The sequence below is a fragment of the Cupressus sempervirens genome, chromosome 2 (genome assembly GCF_028749045.1).
Source record: "Cupressus sempervirens isolate cs-2001-9-10 chromosome 2, ASM2874904v1, whole genome shotgun sequence".
NCBI classification, from domain to species: Eukaryota; Viridiplantae; Streptophyta; class Pinopsida; order Cupressales; family Cupressaceae; genus Cupressus; species Cupressus sempervirens.
In genome coordinates this window covers 482133981-482155235 of record NC_143119.1, presented here as the reverse complement: position 1 = coordinate 482155235, position 21255 = coordinate 482133981, and the positions used below count along the sequence as shown (strand labels likewise).

At 38.2% G+C, this 21255-nt stretch overlaps 1 protein-coding gene across 6 annotated transcripts in view; it reads right to left on the bottom strand.

Moving 5' to 3' along the window:
- LOC149573126 (putative ion channel POLLUX-like 2) overlaps positions 1-21255 on the bottom strand; it is a 412830-nt gene that overhangs the window by 298689 nt on the left and 92886 nt on the right. The window lies entirely within an intron of this gene.

Here is a 21255-nt window from a genome sequence, read left to right as displayed (position 1 = left end):
GAGGATTTCTTTGATAAAAATTGTCTGGGATCTTCCTCTTGTCTAGTGAAAAGCAAATTTAGTAATTCTGAAACTTCTTTTTTTGTTGACAGGTTATAAACATCATGATTATTCTAGTTTTGTCAATGTATGTATAAAGTATTGCATTGGATTTCTTCCTAAGCTTCTTATACAGTTTTGCTTTGAGATGACCCCTTTCGAGAATAAAATTTGATAATAAACAATAGAAATAAAACTAATGAACAAAATAAAAAATAAAAAATTACAATATAATTCATTGTATACTATTAATGGAAGATTATAATATATTAATTTATAATATTATATTATATATTAATGAATGAATATAATGAATAAATAATAATATAATAAAATATTAAGAATAAAATATTGATATAATTATCAATATAATATAAATTATTATTTTTTATCAATAAAAGGCAATAGCCATATTTAATTAATTTTAAAAAAATTGTACATTTTTCTGCGATCAAAGCAGCCACTAGTAGGAACGAAAGGAGTCAATAAAAACTCCAACCTTACCCGGGGACTTTTTGTTCACTCATCAGATTATAAGAAAAGAAAATATAGGGGCATTCCCCTATTTACAACTTTTTATGCCTTGAGGTCATTCCTCAGGGTTTCAAAGATTAAATAATAGTTTGAGGTTTCCTTATTACATGGCAAACCTTTTATAATGTCGTACATAACTATAAAATAGAACCTTTTGCCTTTTATTGTGTCTTCATATCATTAACTTTAAGAGTATTTCTACGCATATTACACATATGCTCCTAGAGAGATTGTTAGTTTGTTAGATTAAAAACATAGATGATAATAGCCTAGTATGAGAATCTCAATAATTCATAGTTATAATAATATATATTATATTAACTATATCCAATTGTTGAACCTTGTGAATCTGACTAGGTAGTATTCCTTATGAGATATAAAACCTAAACAAAAGCTGATATACTATGTTCAAATGGGCGTGTAGTCAAAATGTAAGACAATTAACTAGTGGTATGAAGGTTAATGAGTAGGATGTTCTTGTTTAGTTCAAATATATTTGATCCTTCAATGCCTAATTTTGTGAGTTTTTTTTCTTCGATCCTGAGATCTTTGCACAGAATCACCCCTTTAGACAAGGCTTCTAATTAAGCTATGTTATTAGTAGCCTTCTCAATGGCTATAGCAATTGGGCCACAAGTGACTTTATTCCAACTATGGATAATTGCCAAGCTAGGATTTCCACAAGAAGCTCCCTTGTAGTTTAATTTATACCAATAAAGTTGTGGGGGAGACCATATACAGGGGTATGTGCAGGATCATGGTGTACCAAACTATGGCCTTAAGTGGCAGTGAAAAATCAGAAAATCAGGGTTATGTCAATTTGACACATAATTTTAAAGTGGTTATGGACTTTATATCAAAAAGTTGTAAGAAAATAATCTGTAGGAAATTGAATGTAGTTTCTAAACAACTAGGCCTTATCAGGAGAAAAAAATAATTGATTGGTCAAAAGTTTGAATTTTAATGCAGTACTACAAAAATTTCAGGGCAAAAATAAAAAGTAGGTGTATGTCTGACCACCTTAATCAAAATCAAATGATAATATTTTTTTAATATAATTATAGATATGAAATGTAGACTCATGCCCGGATGTGACGCATATCTTTTGGTATTTTTATTCCAAATAAATAATTAAATATGAATTTTCTACCAAAAAAAATTCGGATAAAAAAAAGTCCCGTGTCTGACCACCTTAACTAATAGAAAATTTTACCAAATTTTTTTTTTTTTTTTTTTTCTTATACTTCGCAAAGCATAGAATGTGACGCAACTTTTAGGTTTAAAAAATGTTATACAGTTTGAAAATTATAGCTGTTTTTCAATCAGTATGTCAATCAGCACTTTACAATAATCTTCATCGATAATTAACTAATAAATACTTATCAATCTCAGAATTTGACAAAAATTATATTAATGGAATCTTGAGAGTCGATATTAAAAAACCCTCTTCATTTCATTCAATTTCAATGAAAATAACATTGTCAGACGACTACCCAAAGTCTGAGTATCACTAAAACCCTCTTCAAACACGTCTTTTGGGTTGACCAGGTGATTTCAAATCGGATATCAGATTTCAAATCGGATATCCGATATGGCTAGGTGAATTTTGGTGGAAATTTTGAAATCCCAACCCATTTTGGAGGGAAAACCGGATTTAAGACTTATAGCTTATGATTTATAAAAAAAATTTGTAATATTACTATGAAAATATGTATTATAATATATATATATATATATATATATATATATATATATATATATATATATATATATATATATATATATATATATATATATATATATAAATAACGTAATGTAAAGATATAACATATAATATATTAATATATAATAATATATTATGTTATTCTCATTATAATCTATAAATATAATTTATATTATTATTATTTTTACTAAATATAATAACGTTAAATATGTATATATATACATATGTATATATGTATATATGTATATATATATATATATATAAGTATGTTATTAATAAAAATATTACGTTATTATATATAAATTAATAACATATATATATATATATATATATAATAACGTAATATTTTTATTAAATATAATAACTTTACATATATGTTATTAATATATATAATAACGTAATATATATATAAGTATGTTATTAATATATATATATATATATATAATAACGTGATATTTTTATTTAATATAATAAAGCAATATATATATATATAATAACGTCATATATATTATAACATAATATTTTATAGCTTATGATTTATAAATGATTTTTGTTATATTACTATGTAAATATGTATTATAATATATTATATATATATATATATATATAAAATAACGTAATGTAAAGATATAACATATAATATATTAATCTATAATAATATATTATGTTATTCTCATTATAATCTATTAATATAATTTATATTATTATTTTTACTAAATATTTTTATTAAATATATATATATATATATATGTTATTAATATATATAATAACGTAATATTTTTATTAAATATATATATATATATATATAAGTATGTTATTAATATATATAATAACGTAATATTTTTATTATATATATATATATATGTTATTAATATATATTATTATATTAATATGTATGTTATTAATATATATGTATATTATTAATATATATGAGTCAAAAGGGGTCATAGGTCCCTTCAACCCATTACATAACAATATATGTCCCTAAGGGTCTTAGGATCCCTAATGACATATTAGAATCGTTCTTATGGGTCGAAGGAGGTCATAGGTTGACTTATGACCCCCTTCGACGCATTACATGATGACATATGTCCCTAGGGGTCCTAAGACCCGTAAGTACATATTAGAATCGTTCTTATGGGTCGAAGCGGGTCATAGGTTGACCTATGACCCCATTCAATCCATTAAATTATGACATATGTCCCTAGGGGTCTAGGACCCATAGAGACATCTTAAAATCGTTCTTATGGGTTAAAGGGGGTCATAGGTCACCTATGACCCCTTTTGACCCATTACCCCTTTTGACCCATTACATGACGACATATGTCCCTAGGGGTCCTAGCACCCCTAGAGACATATTAGAATCATTCATATGGATCGAAGGGGCTCATAGGTTGACTTATGATCTCCTTCGACCCATTACATAATGACATATGTCCCTAGAGGTCCTAGGACCCCTAGGGACATATTAGAATCATTCTTATGGGTCGAAGGGGGTCATAGGTTGACCTATGACAATCTATGACCCCCTTCGACACATTACATAATGACATATGTCCCTAGGGGTCCCCTAGGGACATATTAGAATCGTTCATATCGGTCAAAGGGGGTCATAAGTTGACCTATGACACCCTTCGACCCATTACATGAAGACATTTGTCCCTAGGGGTCCTAGGACCCCTAGAGACATATTAGAATCATTCATATGGGTCAAAGGGGGTCATAGGGTGACCTAGGACCCCCTTCGACCCATTAAACGACGACATATGTCCCTAGGGGTCCTAAGACCCGTAGGGACATATTAGAATTATTCATATGGATCAAAGGAGATCATAGGTTGACCTATGAACCCCTTCGACCCATTAAATGATGACATATGTCCTTAGGGGTCTTAGGACCCCTAGGGACATATTAGAATTGTTCATATGGATCAAAGAGGATCATAGGTTGACCTATGACCCCCTTCGACCTATTTAATGATATGTATGTCCCTAGGGGTCCTAGGACTCCCAGGGACATATTAGAATTGTTCATATGGGTCAAAGGGGGTCATAGGTTGACTCATGACCCCCTTTGACCCATGACATGACGACATATGTCCTGAGGACCCCTAGGAACATATGAGAATTATTCTTATGGGTCAAAGGGGGTCATACGTTGACCTATGACCCCCTTCGACACATTACATGACGGCATATGTCCTTAGGGGTCCTAAGTCCCCTACGGACATATTAGAATTGTTCATATGGATCGAAGGGGGTCATAGGTTGACCTATGATCTCTTTCGACCCATTAAATGATGACATATGTCCCTAGGGGTCTTAGGACCACTAGGGACATATTAAAATTGTTCATATGGGTCAAAGGGGGTCATAGGTTGACCTATGACCCCCTTTGACCCATTACATGACGACATATGTCCCTACGACCCCTAGGGACATATGACAATTGTTCTTATGGGTCAAAAGGGATCATAGGTTGACCCATGACCCCCTTCAACGCATTACATGATGACATATGTCCCTAGGGGTCCTAGGACCCCTAGAAAAATATTAGAATCATTCTTATGGGTCAAAAGTGGTCATAAGGTGACCCATGACACCCTTCAACCCATTACATGACGACATATCTCTCTAGGGGTCCTAGGACCCCTAGGGACGTATTAGAATCATTCTTATGGGTCACCTTTTACCCATTACATGATGACATATGTCCCTATGAGTCATTGAACACATTGGACACCTAGGCAATTACATAATGACATTTGTCTCTAGAGGTCCTAGGACCCCTAGGGACATATTAGAATGCTTCTTATGGGTCAAAAGGGGTCATAGGTATGACCTATGACCCCCTTTGACAAATTACATAATGACATATATCCAAAGGGGTCCTAAGAACTCTAGGGACAGATTAGAATCGTTCTTATGGGTCAAAGGGAGTCATAAGTTGACCTATGACCTCATTTGACCCTTTATATGATGACATATGTCCCTAGGGGTCCTAGGACCCCTAGGGACATATTAGAATCGTTCTTATGGGTCAAAGGGGGTCATAGGGTGACCTATGAAACCCTTCAACCCATTACATGACAACATATATCTTTAGGGGGCCTAGGACCCCTAGGGACATATTAGAATCATTCTTATGGGTCAAATGGGGTCATAGGTTGACACATTACATGATGACATATGTCCCTACGGGTCATAAGACACCTAAGGATATATTAGAATTATTCATATGGGTAAAAAGGGGTCATAGGTTGACCTATGACCCCATTCGACCTATTAAATGACGACATGTCACTAGGGCTTCTAGCACCCCTAGGGACATATTAGAATTGTTCATTTGGGTCAAAGGAGGTCATAAGTTGACCTATGATCCCCTTTGACCCATTAAATGATGACATATGTCCCTAGGGGTCCTAGAACCCCTAGGGACATATTAAAATTGTTCATATGGGTCAAAGGGGGTCATAGGTTGACCTATGACCCCCTTTGACCCATTACATGACAACATATGTCCCTAGGACCCTTAAGGACATATGAGAATCGTTTTTATAGGTCAAAGTGTCTTAGGACTCCTAGGGACATATGTCATCATGTAATATGTCGAAGTGGGTCATAAGTCAACCTGTGACCCCCTTACACCCATAAGAACGATTCAAATATATCCCTAGGACATATGTCATCATGTAATGGGTCGAAGGGGGTCATAGGTCACCCTATTAGCCCCTTTGACCCATAAGAACTATTCTAATATGTCCCTAGGGGTTCTAGGACCCCTAGGGACATATGTCATCATGTAATGTGTCCAAGACCCATATATATGATTCTAATATGTCCCCAGAGATCTTAGGACCCCTGGGGGCATATGTCATCATGTAATGGGTCGAACAAGGTCATAGGTCAACCTATGACCCCTTTTAACCCATATGAATAATTCTAATATGTCCCGAGGGATCCTAGAACCCCTAGGGACATATGTCGTCATGTAATGGGTCAAAGATTCTAATATGTTCCTAAGGGATATATGTTGTCATTTAATGGGTTGAAAGGGGTCATAGGTTGACCTATGACTCCCTTTGACCCATATGAAGCATTCTAATATGTCCTTAGGGGTCCTAGGACCCCTAGGACATATGTCGTCATATAATGGGTCAGAGGGGGTTATAGGCCAACCTATGACCCCCTTTGACCCATAAGAACGATTGTAATATGTCCCTAGGGGTCCTAAGACCCCTAGCTATATATGTCATCATTTAATGGGTCGAAGGGGGTCATAGGTCAACCTATGACACCCTTTGACCCATCTGAAGCATTCTAATATGTCCCTAGGTGTCTTAGGACCCCTAGACACATATGTCATCTAATGTGTCGAAGTGGGTCATAAGTCAACCTGTGACCTCCTTTGACCTATAAGAATGATTCTAATATGTCCCTATAGGTCCTAGGACCCCTAGGGACATATGTCGTCATGTAATGGGTCGAAGGGGGTCATAAGTCAACCTATGACCCCCTTAGACCCATATGAATGAATCTAATATGTTCCTAAGGGTCCTAGGACCCCTGTGGAAATATGTCATCATGTAATATGTTGAAGGGTGTCATAGGTTAACATATGACCCCCTTTGAGCCATAAGAATGATTCTAATATGTCCTTAGGGGTCCTATGTCATCATTTAATGGGTTGAAGGAAGTCATAGATCAACCTATGACCCCCTTTGACTCATATGAAGCATTCTAATATCTCCCTAGGGGTCCTAAGACCCCTATGGACATATGTTGTTACGTAATAGGTCGAAGGGGGTGATAGGTCACCCTATGACCCCTTTTGACCTATTAAAAGGATTCTAATATGTCCCTTGGGGTCTTAGGACCCCTAGGGACATATGTCGTCATGTAATGGGTCGAAGGGGATCATAGGTCAACCTATGACCCCCTTTGACCCATAAGAATGATTCTAATATGTCCCTACGGGTCCTAGGACCACTAGGGATATATGTCATCATTTAATGGGTCGAAGGGGGTCATAGGTCAACCTATGACCCCCTTTGACCCATAAGAACGATTCTAATATGTCTCTAGGGGTCCTAGGACACTTAGAGACATATGTCATCATTTAATAGGTCAAATGGGGTCATACGTCACCCTATAACCCCCTTTGACCCATAAGAACGATTCTAATATGTCCCTAAGGGTCCTAGGACCCCTAGGGACATATATCATCATGTAATAGGTCGAAGGGGGTCATAGGTCAACCTATGACCCCGTTTGACCCACAAGAATGATTCTAATATGTCCCTAGGGGTCCTAGGACCCCTAGGGACATATGTCGTCATTTAATGGGTCGAAGGGGGTCATAGGTCAACCTATGACACCCTTTGACCCATATGAAGCATTCTAATATGTCCATAGGGGTCCTAGGATCTCTAAGGACATATGTCGTCATGTAATGGTTCGACCTATGACCTCCTTTGACCCATAAGAACAATTTTAATATGTTCCTAAGGGACATATCTTGTCATTTAATGAGTAAAAGGGGGTCATAGGTCATCATATGACCCTGTTTGACCCATATGAAGCATTCTAATATGTCCCTAAGAGTCCTAGGACCCCTAGGGACATATGTCATCATGTAATGTGTCGAAGGTGGTCATAGGTCAACCTATGACTCCCTTTGACCCATACAAACGATTCTAATATGTCCCCAGGGGTCCTAAGACCCCTAAGAACATATGTCATCATTTAATAGGTCGAAGCGGGTCATAGGTCAACCTATGACCCCCTTTGATCCATATAAACGATTCTAATATGTCCCTATGGGTCCTAAGACCCCTAGGGACATATGTCGTCATATAATGCGTCGAAGGGGGTCATAGGTCAACCTATGACCCCCTTAGACCCATATGAAAGATTCTAATATGTCCCTAGGGGTCTTAGGACCCTAAGGACATATGTCATCATGTAATAGGTCATGAAAAATTTTAAGACATTCTTAGGGGTCCTAGGACCCCTAGTGAAATATGTCATTATGTAATTGGTCAAAGGGGGTCATAGGTCAACCTATGACCCCCTTTGACCCATAAGAATGATTCTAATATGTCCCTAGGGCTCCTAGGACCCCTAGGAACATATGTCATCATTTAATGGGTCGAAGGGGGTCATAGGTCAACCTCTGACCCTCTTTGACCCATATGAACGAATCTAATATGTTCTTAGGGGTCTTAGGACCCCTAGGGACATATGTCATCATGTAATATGTCGAAGTGGGTCAGAGGTTAACCTGTGACCCCCTTTGAGCTATAAAAATGATTCTAATATGACCTCTAGGACCCCTAGGGAGATATGTCGTCATTTGATGGGTTGAAGGGGGTCATATGTCAACCTATGACCCACTTTAACCCATATGAAACATTCTAATATGTCCCTAGGGGTCGTAGGACCCCTATGGACATATGTCGTCAGGTAATGGGTTGAAGGGGTTCATAAGGTATGACCCCCTTTGACCGATTAGAAGGATTCTAATATATCCCTAGGGACATATTTCGTCATGTAATGGGTCGAAGGGGGTTATAGGTCAACCTATGACCCCCTTTGACCCATAAGAACGATTCTAATATGTCCTTAGGGGTCCTAGCACTCCTAGGGACAAATGTCGTCATTTAATGGGTTGCAGGGAGTCATAGGTCAACCTATTACCCCCGTTGATCCATAAGAACAATTTTAATATGTCCCTAGGGGTTCTAGGACCGATAGGGACATATGTCGTCATTTAATGGGTCAAAGGGGGTCATTGGTAAACCTATGACCCCCTTTGACCCATATGAATAATTCTAATATGTCTCGAGGGATCTAGGACCCCTGGGGACATATGTCATCATGTAATGGGTCGAACGGGGTCATAGGTCAATCTATGACCCCCTTTAACCCATATGAATGATTCTAATATGTCCTTAGGGATCTTAGGACCCCTGGGGACATATATCATCATGTAATAGGTCGAAGATTCTAATATGTCCCTAGGGTCCTGGGACCCCTATGGATATATGTTGTCATTTAATGGTTCGAATGAAACATTCTAATATGTCCCTAGGGTTCCTAGGATCCCTAGCGACATATGTCATCATGTAATGGGTCAGAGGGGGTTATAGGTCAACCTATGATGCCCTTTGACCCATAAGAACGATTGTAATATGTCCTTAGGGTTCTTAGGACCCCTAGCTATATATGTCATCATTTAATGGGTCGAAGGGGGTCATAGGTCAACCTATGACACCGTTTGACCCATATGAAGCATTCTCATATGTCCCTAGCTGTCCTAGGACCCGTAGGGACATATGTCGTCATGTAATGTGTCGGAGAGGGTCATAAGTCAACCTATGACCCCCTTTGACCCATAAGAACGATTCTAATATGTCCCTAGGGTTCCTAAGACCCCTAAGGACATATGTCGTCATCTAATGGGTCAAAGGGGGTCATAGGTCACCCTATGAGCCCCTTTGACCGATAAGAATGATTCTAATATGTCCCTAGGGGTCCTAGGACCCCTAGAGACATATGTCATCATTTAATGGGTCAAAGGGGGTCATAGGTCAACCTATGACCCCCTTTGACTCATATGAAGCATTCTAATATGTCCCTAGGTGTCCTAGGACTCCTAAGGACATATGTCGTCATGTAATGTGTAGAAGGGGGTCATAGTTCACCCTATGACCCCTTTCAAACCATATGAAAGATTCTAATATGTCCCTAGGGGTCTTAAGACCCTTAGGGACATATGTCATCGTGGAATGTGTCGAAGGGGGTCATATGTCACCCTATGATCCCCTTCAACCCATATGAATGATTCTAATATGTCCCTAGGGGTCTTAAGATCCCTAAGGACATATGTCATCGTAGAATGTGTCGAAGGTGGTCATTGGTCACCCTATGACCCCCTTTGACCCATATGAATGATTCTAATATCTCCCTAAGTGTCCTAGGACACCTAGGGACAAATGTCATCTTGTAATATGTCGAAAGGGTTCATAGGTCATCCTATGACCCCCTTCGACCCATATAAACTATTCTAATATGTCCCTAGGGGTCATCATGGAATGTGTCGAAAGGGGTCATAAGTCATCCTGTGAGACCTTTTGACCCATATAAATAACTCCACTAGAAATAATATAGTAAAAATAATAATAATATAATATAACAATCATATATATATATATATATATATATATCATTATAATTTATAGATTATAATAATAATAACATAATATATTATATATTATAATTTACATATGATAATAATAATAATAATATATTATAGATTATAATTTATATATGATAATAATAATAGTATGTATTAATAAAATATATATAATATATTACATTATTATATTTAATAAAAATATAGTAAAAATAATAATAATATATATTATATTTATAGATAATAATAATAATAACATAATATATTATTATATATTAATAGATTATATATTATATCTTTACATTACGTTATATATATATATATATATATATATATATATATATATATATATATATATATATATATATATATATATATATATATATATATATATATATAATAGTTATGTTATTATATTATATATTTATAGGTTATATATTATATCTTTACACATTTCATAACTCAAATTAGTTATATCACATACAAATTTATTTTTCCCTCTAATTTTTGTGCCTTTTCCCTCCAACTTTTATGTCGCCGATATCGGATATCAGATCTCATATCGGATCTCAATCTCAAATCGGATATCTGATAAGGCTTGGGTCTTACTTTCCAGGTTTGGTACCTGGATAGGTGAAAAAAAGTCAGAGCGGATTTTGAAGTGCTTTTACATGTGTTCAAACTCTATTTTTTTCACATTGCCACTTTTTGGCACACCATGATCCTGCACATACCCACAGCTTGTCTGGCTAAAGAAGAATCTTTGTCCCCTTTATCAAAATGAGGTGGAGTATCCAAGTTATGCCGATCATTTTCAATTTCGTTGTCCCATTGAGAGAAGATATTATTTGAGGATCTAATACGCTTTAGTCTATTGTTCGTTACTTCTAGACTATGCTTGCTTCTATCTTATTAATCAGATGATTTCGCTCCATCTTCTTGTCGCACAATATCCTTAAATTACATTCCTCTCATAATTCCCAGATAAGAATAGATGGAGCAATTTTAGTTAAGGGATAGAAGGTACTATGCTTATATGGATAAGGCCAACTTTTGAAAAGATCGAGAATGTTCCAAGGGATTTAGCTTAGTTGGTTGAAACCATGACTTATCAGTGTGGAGACCCTAGTTCAAATCCCAAGAGGGACATCTTTGTGGAATTTAAGTTGCGACTCTTGGTCTTCTATTAGTTGTATTTGTCTCATTGTAAGGAGGATTCTAAGTTGTGACTCTTGGTCTTCCAATTGTTGTTTATAGTGTGGTTTCTCATAAGGAGCTTGAATAAGCTTGTAAGTCTCATGTTGTTGGTCGAATGAGCACAAGATTTGTAAACGATTTCAACATAAAAGATCGAGAATGTTGTTAGGAAGGGGAATGTAGAATTGTAACTTTTTAATTAGCCATAACCAATAATTTTGAGCAAGAGGACAATTTAATAGGATATGATCCATAGTCTCTTCCTTGTGCTTTACATCGTACGCATCTAGAGGGGTCTTCAAAGCCTATTTTCTTAAACCATTCAGCAGTTAAGATGTGTTTTTGGAGTGCAGCCCAACTAAACATGCCAGCTTTAGGTAGACACAACTCATCCCAACATAGATGGAATGGTAGCTCAGCGCGGTTCCAATTTTCTTTATTTATTAAGGATTAGTACCCCTCTTTAACTTTGTATTTTTCAGTTTTAGAGCCTAACCATACCAAAGAGTCGTCCAAATTCTTGGGATTACAAGATCTATCAGCCAGAAGGGAGGATAACTATAATTTTTTGTCATTTGTTAGAGGGGTATTGTCAAGGGATTTCCATTTCCATTCCAAGTTTGGATCACCTTAAAGGAAAACCACATAATTGTTCAAGGTTTCCCCCCAGACATTGGAGAGAGAGAGATCCTGAAATTAGGGGAAATTACTTTAGAAAGCGCAAAGTAACCACCCCACGATTCTTCCAAGAACAGGGCTTTGTTAACTAGACCTACATCTGAGGAGATCTTTTCTTTTAATTCTTCCTACATTCCAGCATAAAGTTTCATACTTTAAAACCTTTTGGAGGAATAAGGGTTCTAAAGCCATTTGAATTATTGCATGGGTAAAGGTATTTATTATAAAGGATCCTAACCCATTTACTTTGTGGATTTTGATACATCCTCCATATTAGTTTGGCTCCCATAGCTTGATTTTTCCATTTTACTCATTTCATACTAAAACCACCATTCTCAATAGGTCTACAAATGTTTTCCCAACTGATTGATGCCATCTTTTTATTATTGGAGATGCCTTGACAAAGGAGATTCTTCATTTTTTTCTCAATGTCAAGCTTCGCTTTAACAGATAGAGGTAAGCAAGACATCTCTATGAAGAGCATAACTCTCCCCCACTCAAATATATTATACACCATCACTCAAATCCTCTAGAACTCACAAATGAAGGCCTCCAACCCACCTATCTCCTAGAGCTGGGCTAACTCCCTAAAACACACCTTTAGATCCTTCCTATCGAAACGCTCTATCAGTCTATCCACAAACTCTTGATAGGAAGAAATTTGATCATGATGTAGAGAAATTAGCCTATGATACCTCTGGTCATGAGCAACTCCATCATGCTGAAGCACAACAAATCTAATAGCATCGTCCTCAATCATAGGATGCAATGCTAGATAAGTATCGAGCTTGTAGACCCAATCTCAAGTTGTCACTCTAACACTACCATCAAGATGCGCTAAAGTCATCTAATAGGCCACCTCTGGCAAATCAAACTGTGTAGGCCTCTGTCTATCATGTGTGTTTACCGTACTGGTAAATTAATCAACGCATACAGGCAATGAACACGAACAGCAGAATTATATTCGCATATACCAGACATACATTATGCTTCATAAGATGAGTAATAGTAGATGATTGATGATTTACAATGATTCCAAGCGGGATATAAATACTACCGCCGAACCTTCTCGAAGGAGTCCGTCGGCCACAACATTACATCCGCTACAAACTATTTACCCATCGGCTACAAAATACAAAACACCGACAACAGCCAATCCGTCGGCTACAGAAACACCACCAAAACCATCCAATCGGCTGACACCGTCTGCCCCAAAAAAACAGTCGTCTCCTGACGACTAACAAAATTAGGAGACAACTTATAGACAACAGAAGAAATACTAGAGAGAAGGGGGCGTCCCAGAAGTGTGTTGTTGGTGACGTAACTCATACACTTGCTCTGTCCAGATGCGGAGATCTGTCTGAATCTGAGAATTAACTTCGACGGCCTCCTTTAGAAGAAGCGCCGCATCCATAGCCTATGTCCTAGCTAACTGCATCTCGTGCTCAGCCGCATCCTTATCTCGGACCGTCGCCTCTGTACCTTTCCTAGCCACGTCCCTCTCCTGCACCGCTACTGCCATATCTGTGAGTAGTGCTGCCCGCTCGGCGGCCCATGCTGCCTGCTGGTCGGCCAAGTCAGTGGCTAGCTTCTATCTAGCCTCACTCTCAGCTATCAATGATCTCTCTACTGGAACCCTGTCCGCCTCCGCATGCCGACGACCATAGTAAACATCCTTGTAGTCCATAAATATCTTGAATGTCGCGGCCTTGAGTACTGGATCCCAATTATCTCCGACTAGTATGTTCTTCGGCTCTACCTCGTCCCCCAAATTCATCGTTTGCAGCGTAGCTTCATTATACTTGATTGTTTCCCCTTCACTGAGTGCATGGGCGGGTGTAACATCCAACGGTGCCTCCCCCTCCTTTACTTCACTAAACTCCTTCGGATATTCGTTCTCAATCGACAGAATATTGCAGCTGTGAAATAATTCATAGTCCTCCATTTGCCAGTGGTAGAGACCGTTGACGGAATCCAAGTCGTCATCCGTTGTTCCCCCGTCCAATCGGAGGACGCCCTCCTGATCCAGTTCCATCCGTTGTCTGCCTTCGTCCTCCTCTTCCTCAGAATCTGAAGACAGGGCCTCTTCCCCTACCATTTGGGTATGCAAATCAATGACAAATCGGCGGCCTTTACTTTCCAGTGATAAGGTGTTCTTCTTCCAATCGTGTCGAGCTCTTGCTTCAATAAGCCACCCGCAGCCCAGGATGGCTTCATAGCCTTTCCTCTTCAATGGAATCACCACGAAGTCCATCAGGAACAGCTGAGTGCCAATGGTTACCGGCTGTGCCATGAGAATACCCAGTGGTTTAATGCCATGTTGATCGGCGGTCAGCAGCTGAAATCTCGGAGGCCACAATGTCGGTTGTCCCAGTTTCCTCCAAGTTTCTTCTGGCAATACATTTACGCCGGATCCTCCGTCAACTATGGTGTCTATGAGAACATGTCCAAGTATTCCCATCTCGACAACTGTAGGGTGTCGTTCGGATGTTAGCACCAGCAACATCTGATCTTCTCCTCCAACAGCAATTTCCTTTTCCTTCCGTTGACTTGGTTCTCCCGATGACTTTTCCTTCCCAAGACTTGATTCTCCTGTAATATTTGGAAGAGCAGATCGAAGTTGAGGCATGGTGAGAAGCAAATCATTTACCTTTACTCGCACCTCCGTTTGCAAAATTTGTCGTACTATGTTTTGTTTTGCGGAATTCCTCGCTGAAGTGCCGGCGGTGTCCGGAGGTGTTGCTGTTTGGGATACTTTTCCAACTTTTGCCCGTGCTTCCGCAAATTTCCTCTTTTCTTCGGCGGGGTCCGAGTATTCTTTTGCTTGTTGCCGCGTAATTGCCAGAACTTCTTCGTCATCTGCCCCAATAGTGATCAAGTTCACTCCGGATTTTGGACATTTTGAGTCGTCGTGATCGTCGGGTCCGCACCATCGGCACAATAGTTGAGGTGTATTTTTTGTTGGACACTCCCGCGCAAAATGCCCCCACAAGTTACATGTGCGGCACTGAATAATCGGCCGTCCGTTTGCATCATACTGGATTCGGCTTCTGCTTGTATTGGTATTGTTATTGTTGTTGTTATTATTTTGTCCACGCTGATTATTCTTGTATCCTCTGAATGTAGCACCGGCGGTATTCGTGTTTTCGCTACTACCCGACGGGGAAGCCTCCTGTGTGAGAAGCACTTGCGAAGATCCTCTTGTCTTCATGTTAAAGGGGCAGTCTTTTGTCAAATGGCCCATGATCTAAAAAAAAACACAAAATTGGTTCTTTAGACACGATCCTTTAGTATGACCATCGGTCTTACAGTCCGTGCACCATAGTTCACTACCTTTTGGCTCTTTCTGCATATGTTTAAATTCTTTCATCATGCAAACCATATCCTTCTGTAGGGCACAAACCTTCTTGCTACTACCTTCGTCGTCGCTGCTCTCATCTCCGACAGGCTCGTCGTCATCAGAATCAGAGGAGCTAGTTTTTCTTCTTTGTTTTCTGCTCACTTTCAAGGTCCAGTGCTCTGTTATACGCGTCAACATATGATGGTGGCACAATTTTCATTGTCCTCCGCAATTTCGATCGTAGGCCGTCGACGAACCATCTTTTCTGTAATCCGTCCACCGGCTTGCTTTCCATTTTGTTTATTAAGTCTTTTAATCTCCTGGCGTAGACGCGGACAGTTTCATGCTTCCCCTATTTGGTATTGAAAATCTCTGCTATGATTTCATTATCATCCCACAAGAGTGTAAATTTTGCCAGGAACTCCTTTTAAATGTTATCCCAGGTATTCAGCTTTTGTGGATCCGTATCCGAAAACCAATCAATCGACACACCCCGTAGGGTTGCCGAAAATTGCCTAACCCATTCATTGGCATCTGTGATTCCATTTGCCCGCCAGATCGTCTCACATGTCTTACAATGTTGGATGGGGTCGGCAGTACCATCGCCTTCAAACTTCGGCAGCTTTTCTTTGGGTCCCGCCATCACAATACTGGAGGTCTGCACTCCCACACCGGAGGTCTGCAATCCCACACCGGCGGTCGGCACTCCCACACCAGCAGTCTGAACTCCCACACCGGCGGTCTGCACTCCCACACCGACGGCCTGAACTCCCACACTGGCGGTCTGCACTCCCACACCGGAGGTGTCGACAGCTGCAAACCTTGGTGAAGAAGACGGATCTTCTGAAGTTGTTTCCCGCGGAAGTCTATCTCGGACAAAGAGGTCACTCCACACTCATGCTCCCTCGGCACTGCAAGCCGTGCGAGTTGATGCTCTTCCGTCTGAATTTTCCTCCCTCAGCAAACACAAATTCAAGAACTCCTCCCGTGCTTCTTCCACCAATTCCACCCGCTGCCGAGTCTCCTCCAACAATTCTTCAGTGCTCCGGTTTCCGTCGGTAATTTTCTAAAATCTCCGTCAGCGTTCGGCTTGCTGTGCCAGAATTAAATTCTCTTGCGCAATACGGGTTCCATCTTTTTCCTTGACCTTATTCCGATCTTTGTTAAGCTGATTTGGCATTAATCTTCATTCCTCCCACCTTCCAGATTCATAAGGCAACGGCACCAAATGTTTACCGTACTGGTAAATTAATCAACGCATAGAGACAATGAACACGAACAGCAGAATTATATTCGCATATACCAGACATACATTATGCTTCATAAGATGAGTAACAGTAGATGATTGATGATTTACAACGATCCCAAGCGGGATATAAATAGTACCGCCGAACCTTCCCGAAGGAGTCCGTCGGCCACAACATTACATCCGCTACAAACTATTTACCCGTCGGCTACAAAATACAAAACACCGACGACAGCCAATCCGTCGGCTATAGAAACACTGCCAGAACCATCCAGTCGGCTGACAATGTGCAAGCCTGCCTCTAGTATGCTCCTACTTTTGAGCTAGAGATCTATCAAAATTAAGGTTTCTTCTTGATGGCCTACAGAAGAGCATCACATTCAACAAAATGTGCAAATACATCATCCACAAAAGGTGCAGCCTCAGTCTCAGTACTAACCACATCTACTTTAAGTCTCAGAAACATAGGCCTTTGTGGCCTATCATAAGCACCAATGTAACCAATCATGTCAATCATGTGATCAATCATGACCCGGTCCTCTGCTCTAATATTGTCACCAACTCTAGACCTATGTGAACTGACAGAATTGTCACGAGTGCCTCTCTCTATACTCCATCCTTTGTCCTCTAGAGAGTGCAATTTGTTGCAAAGTGTAAGAAAGTTGTAGCACATCTGCGACATTATATTGTCCAATTGCCAGATCTTTTAAAGTCTCTTTCACCTCTCTATCAATCTCAAAACCAGTGTTAGCATCTCTATAACCTGTATCTCTTGACCCAAGTGCACCCTTGTTACCCATACTACCAAATTGTATCTTTGGTTCTCCATATGTAATGTCCCCACTTTCTGCTTAGGTTCGAATGTTGTAACCTACAACCACTTGTCAATACAAAATCGAAAATTATATGTAAAACATATTAGCAATATTGGATTTAAGTAAATACTAATCTAAACACTACCCAAGCTACCCTTCCTAATCCTTCAAGAGGAATCCTTTCTCTAGTCACCTAACCCTCTGGTGAGAATTATATCTCAATTAGGTAATTTTCATAGAAAGAGCTTCTCCCTTAGGCCTCTTTGGGATCTCTGGTAACACTAATTGGTAGAGATCCCACCTCTACCAAGTCTCTATCTCTGACATATGCATATGTTTGACCACTACAATATATATTGTCTCTAAGAGATTCTCTATAAATATCTCTCTCTCTGGATTCAATTCTGAATCCAACATTCGATGCTCAAATGCCCTCTAGGTTTTGAGTCTTCTCTAGGAGAAACTCACCATTCATGATAAATGTCCTCTGTCCAGACACTATTGGGTCTCTAAAAGTTCTCTTATATACATAATTTGTAAATATCCTCTACACAGAGTATGTTAATTTCAAATAACTTGGATTCTGCATCTATGTTGATTCCCTTCTATATAATTCTCCACCTATTGTTCACTACTGTCCCTTCTTACTATATTTTTATAACTTCATTGTTATTTATCTTTTGTCCAAACTTTTAGTTGCACTTAATTTCACCTATTTATGTATTGATACTCATAAGGTGTATCTCGATCTGGCCTAGATTTTGACCACGTTACCGTCCATGCCTCTTATTTCTCTGTTTACCCCCGACACCAATATTTGCAAAGGTATTCGGTTCTACTTCCTATACATCCTTGTCTTACTTGCAAATGCAACTATTCCTCATGATATAGTCTAGGTCTTCTTCATTCAGTGGATGCACTTATGATTTCCGTGTGATGGATCTTGATCCTCACTATGATTTGGTGCCTTGATCTCCTTTCCTTGAGTTGTATCGACAATGTGTATTTTGAAGTGGTATGCATTGTTTGTCATAATCTCTTCCTTTCTTTTATGTTAACATTCAATGCCTTGTGTTTGTCTTGCTCATACTTCATAAGGAAGCTTGCTCAGTCCACCGTGCCCTGTTCTGGTTATGATTGGCAGATTCTCCCTCTACTCGGTATGGAATATGTCGTATATTCTCACTATGCGATCCTTCTCTCCTCCAGTTTATGCTTTGGATGTCATATATGCCTGTCTTCTGAACTGGCCCAAGCTTTGTCTTATCTATTACCCACACCAATAAAGATTTCAACGCTTCTTTGTCGCTCTACGTAGTAATGCTTAAATATTGTTGATGCCCCGTCTGTTCGCTATCTACCAATACCTTTGCCTTGCTCGATGGTCATTCCTTTGATTCCCTCCATATATCCCTAACCAGTTCGTATATCTGCATATTGTATTAAACATTCCAAGTATTGACAAATCTTGAATTCTCTACTAGACTGCAACCTCAATGGAATAGTATAATGCTTGATACGATGGTACTGCTAATTGATTGGACATGGTTGTTGACAAAGACGAGGACCTGTGTTTTTTTCTCCTTTACTACACCATCTCCCTATCTTCATCTGGAGCATTTGTGGACTCTCACTTGTTGACTAGATTATATTGTCTACCTCTACTTGTACTTGATGTGTTCAGTCATGTCTGATGTCTATGTCTTTCCTTTGACCTATATATTGCTCCCCTCTTTTGATTTCAATATGACTCCTTTCAAATACATGCGTCAAGATCTGGTTGTGACTCTTAGTCACACTCTTTCAATTTGCTTAATCATTATTATTAAAACATATATTGTAATGTATTATTTTATATTTCAATTATATATATATATACATATGATGATTTTATTTATAACAATATTATACATACATACATACATACATACATATATATATATATATATATATATATATATATATATATATATATATATATATATATATATATATATATATATATATATATATTACCATGGATAAGGTCTCTATCTCTAACTTTTAATATGTTATATATGCATTAAAATAGATTAATTTGTATGTAATTTTCGGGTCATGACACCATCCTAGGTGGAGAGCACAACCTTTGAAGGTACAATGTCTACTTGGAATAAATCTCTATGTAATAATGCACTAAACCCAATTCCCTACAAACAACCAGGAAACTGCTCTAATACCATTGCAATGAGCACAAGCTAACTCTCACTGACTAAGTTGTATGAAATTGTTTTCTTTTTTTGTTTTTCGTACTTTTTTTTGGTTTTTTTGTGTTTTTGCAAATAAAGCGTGAAATGAAAAAATCTAATAAAATGGAATTTTGAAAATGCAGTAGACAACTCACACCAACTAGTGAATTTTTGAATATTTACAACATTTCAATTATCAAAACTAATGTTGCAATGATAGAGGAAATTACAACTAGTTTATGGATGAAACCTCAATATTATTAAGCAGTTCCAGGAAACAACAAGCAGACCATGCTTTTTTCCAATCAATCATAGCCTTCCACAGGTCACCAATCTGGGTGTCATTGGAGTAGTCCCTCACACCCAATAAATGGTTGTATTCAGTTGCCCGACTTGGAAGAAAACGCCTACAACAACTGGCAGATTACGCCAATATTGGCATTAACAGGTATCATGATAGGGCTTGCAAACTCTTCCAACGTCGTCCCTAAAATCCCCATTAATGCACACCACACAGATAATAATGGTGCCAATAACTTATAAATCATCGCCTTCAATGCCAGAAAACACTTACTAGTCAATGCCAAGGACATGGAAATGATGATGTCCAAATTCAGTCTATGAATTGCCCCAAAAATGCAGAACTTCTAACACCAATTAGTAGGGAACTCAGGGATTTGAATGCAGATTAAAACCAACACCAAAGACAAGAGGATCCGCACCCAACAACAATTAAAATTAGATGCCCAAATTCAAAAACCCTAATACCAAATTCTTCACACAATTGCTTCTCAACCACCATTGAAATAGTAAGAGGTCACTAATTTAGATTTCCAAAAAACTCAATTCAAATCCACTATACCTCAGCAATGGATTAAATGCACAATTTGGTTTTCAAACCCTTAGGAAAATGTCAAAGCAATAAAACAATAATTGGATGATCATTTCTTACAAATGGTCATATTTGTGACTTAATTGTGCAATTCAGCTTCTTGATCACACATCTCACTTAAGAGGCTTCATCTTGACAACTTCAAATTATAACATGAAATAACATTAAGTACCTTATAATAATGAAAGCGTCATTAATAATTTAATAAATATGAACTCCATAACTAATAGGCTCAATCAAATGCAGATGACGACCAACCAACTGTGGCCACTGCACTACCAAATACGGCAATCACCCATAAATAGACTTACTATAAATAGAAAGCCTAACTTAGAGATCCTCAAAACTCATTGTCAAGTCACAAGGG